This window comes from Anneissia japonica, unplaced genomic scaffold (genome assembly GCF_011630105.1).
Source record: "Anneissia japonica isolate Jap-2015-1 unplaced genomic scaffold, ASM1163010v1 scaffold199_len4679917_cov187, whole genome shotgun sequence".
Taxonomy (NCBI): Eukaryota; Metazoa; Echinodermata; class Crinoidea; order Comatulida; family Comatulidae; genus Anneissia; species Anneissia japonica.
The window spans coordinates 4,550,626-4,554,203 of NW_022686322.1; the positions used below are offsets into that span (position 1 = coordinate 4,550,626).

The following is a 3,578-nucleotide window of genomic DNA, read 5'->3' on the forward strand; positions in this document are numbered from 1 at the left end:
ACATTAGGCTTATTGTTATTCAATGTACACAAAACACATACAAAACATTATCTTACAATATGCATTGGCAAATAATTTTATGTTTAAATCATACAACAAATGTGTTATTATAGACAAAATCTGCATTAACATCACTATTTGTTTTACAGTGGTCTTTAATTGGAGGGAAAATTTCCAGTTGGGTCCGTCAAAATTATGGACTTTGGTCTATAAATAGAGTCCGTCTTTAATTGGAGGGAATATCTAACGATGAAAATTAGGTATCCAACCGGGGCCGCATAAAAGTGGTCTTTACTTAATTGGAGGTCTTTAATTGGAGGGGTCTTTATATTTAGCTTTTTACGTCTTCGATTCAATGGCGTTTCATCACTATCTCAGATACCTTTTATTTAAATATCAGCTAATGTGATATAAGGAATTATTGCGGATCATTTTTATAAGCCACTTTCTACAAAATATAAGCGCTGCGAGGACCACATTTTTATCACTAAATGTAGTGCAGTACCCGATAAGTAGATGTTAGGTCTTACGGCAATAGGCCTAAACGTTTCTAGCAATGTAGGTTACAGAAACCCGTTTAGACCGTTCGGAATTTTTATTTTGCACTAGCAGCAATGAAATTAAATTAATAATTAAAACTTATGAACGGCATGTTTCGACGTGTCCCACGTCATCATCAGGTAATAACGCTTATGATACTAACGGTTTAAATACTAAATTAATAATTATTTGTACAAAATATGCTTATATAGAATCTTAACTTAAATGTTGATTTTAGGTTTCAATTTTCATTTGCCGACATTAGATTTTTAGTATTTATGAAGAGTATTGTGTGGTTCGCTGATACCAACAGTGATGGAAAAATTATGCTTAAACTAAAATAACACCGACAGAAACACCGGGGCTTACATATCGAACAGGTCAGACAGTTGAAACATGTCCTTATACAGTAGAACCCCTATTAAGGGGGCACCTTCGGGACCAAAATAAGTGTCCCCTTAATAGGGGTGTCCCCTGAATAAGGGTACCTCTATTCAGGGACATTAACCAAAAACGTGAAATTGTCACCTTAATAGGGGTTTTGACATGTTTTCATATAGCGATGATATAAAATTCTTTATAATATTTATTTTATTGACACAATTATTTACAGTAACTCATAGCAATAATTTGCAATGCAAATACAATTCATTTTAAGTATGAAATTAGCAGAAATGTAATTAAAACAACAATAGGTTTATATAGTCCCAATATTGTTTCATGATGCAATGAAATCCCCATGGTTAAGGGTCAAAATTGAAAAGATTGGTTTATACGAAGTAACAAATGAAGTAGGTCCTACCGATATTCACTCCAAGAATTTGGGAAGAAAATTCAGGTTTTAGCTCAGATTTCAAATTTCCAAATTCAGTTTTCATTTACAATTAATTTCAAATTCAATTTATTCAAAAAACCCCAGAACAGTCTAGAAGTAAGGTAGTAGGCCTAGAAAAACTTTACATTAATAGAACAATTTAATTAAAACGGACAATTTATTCATACATATACCAGAACAATTAAAATAAAAACCACAAAAAAATTGTCAATTTCTCAAAATACAAAATTCAATCAAATCAATACGAGGTGAGAACAGAACACCACTTTAACAGATACAAACAAAACAACAAACAATGAAAATACTTTAACACACCGAACTACTGCCAAACAAAGAATTGATTCAAAATTCTTTTTGCACTTCAATTTCAGTTAAATTATTATTATTATTATTATTATTATTATTATTATTATTATTATTATTACCATTATTATTATTATTATTAACATTATTATTATTATTATCATTACCATTATTATTATTATTATTATTAATAATATTATTATTATTATTATACCAAAAGCTCGCTCTTGACAAACAGTAGTAGAAATGATAGTTAGAAAGGTGATAGAAGTTCCTTAATAAGTTGCTCAAAATGTGTCAATATATAAAGTGAATTTTTCTTATTTAGAGACTGTTGTATTTGTTGTGATACAATTGAAAAAACAAGTGTCCCCTTAATAGGGGTTATTTGATCATTTGACACACTCAGAAAGTGTCCCCGTCCCCTTAATAGGGGTGTCCCCTTATTAGGATTTGGCCGGAGTGTTAAAAGATATATCGCCCCTCGTTTTACGGCAAAGTGTCACCTTAATAGACGTATCCCCTGGATAGGAGTGCCCCAAACGAAGGGTTCTACTGTAATTTGTTTCAAAATAAAAATCAAATGTAAATCTATGACTAAAATCAAAATACGATTAGGCTTATGTATAAGAAAGTAATTAATCATACCTGATTTCAAACAAGTCAGCAGACAAAATGTCAGTTTCCGATCACTTTCGACGATGGAACGGTTGAAGTCTCGCAGGAACGTTTCTTTTTATCATCTCAGGCATATGGAAAATTAGTAAATTCCATAAACAAATCTAGTTGATGAGATAATGTTTATCAAAACGATCACTTTGTTTTAAACTTGTGCCTTACTAATTCCGGTATAAACGAATATGCTGATTCATTTTGATATTTTGTTACATCAAAGTGGATTGATTGAATTGATTACTTCCATGTTTGATACGATTAAATGACAAAGCTAATGGGTTCCTGAAGTGCAGGTTAAAAATTAAGCCTGACTATTGCAGTCGTGATTAAAATAATCTCTGTTGTTTTGGCTTGGAAGATCCGATTTTATCGACGTTTTATGAGTTCTAGTTCACTAACTTATTTGGTCATATAATTATTCATATTTTTCACTGAGAACCGCTGGTCGTAGCGAGTAGCTTTCTTTATAAAATTGTTTTGCTTAAAAAATGACCGGAAATGCCATATTTGACCTTTGACCCTATTTACAAGTTTTTCCTATTCCCAAGTCTACTCTGTAAAAACTTGGTTTGGTCTTAAATTATTCATGTATAATTAGTTTTACTCACTTTTGGTTCAAATTTTTTGAAGGCACCTAGACTACAGTTTTGACCTTGGACCTGGCAGGTCACTTTAGTTGTGTGTAACTTCAATAGAGATATAATAAGAATACTAGAGCGCTAATCGCAATGTATTCGATGTTCGAAATACGCAGAAATGTGTGTGTGTACCATCCAAGATGGCTGCCATAAATTTAGCCAATCAAATTTCGCTAAGCGCCATCATTTGCAATTGCGCCCTCAATTTACTCAGAAAGTTCAGTACAGCTAGTTACCCGTATGTTTGAAACTCGAGAGTTGCGGTGTTTGGTAATGCACACGATTTTAATTTTCATTCCTTGGTACTTATTTTTGAATAAGATGCTCCACTTGCCTCGTTTTGGCTACAATAGTTTAATAATTTGTTATTACCATTACTCATTATCATTAATGAAATAATAGTCAGTCAGAGGGCTTATTAATATGTAATAATATGTATACTAAGCCTGAAGGTGGCGCTTTACTATGACGGCCATCTTGGATGGTACGCATACATAACTTTGCATTGCTGCGCCATCTTGTCAGCACTCTAATAGTTTAATAGCTCTATGGTAACTTCATAATAATAGGTCAAATATATTGACTTT

The 3,578-nt window shown here is 32.1% G+C and overlaps 1 long non-coding RNA gene across 1 annotated transcript in view; it reads right to left on the reverse strand.

Moving 5' to 3' along the window:
- LOC117114383 overlaps positions 1 to 3,108 on the reverse strand; it is a 14,137-nt gene extending 11,029 nt beyond the window's left edge. The window contains exons 1-2 of the long non-coding RNA XR_004446353.1: positions 2,962 to 3,108; positions 2,327 to 2,460 (exon numbers count right to left, since the gene is read on the reverse strand). This is a non-coding gene — a long non-coding RNA (uncharacterized LOC117114383). The remainder of the gene's footprint in view (positions 1 to 2,326; positions 2,461 to 2,961) is intronic.
- Between the last annotated feature and the right edge of the window lie 470 nt (positions 3,109 to 3,578).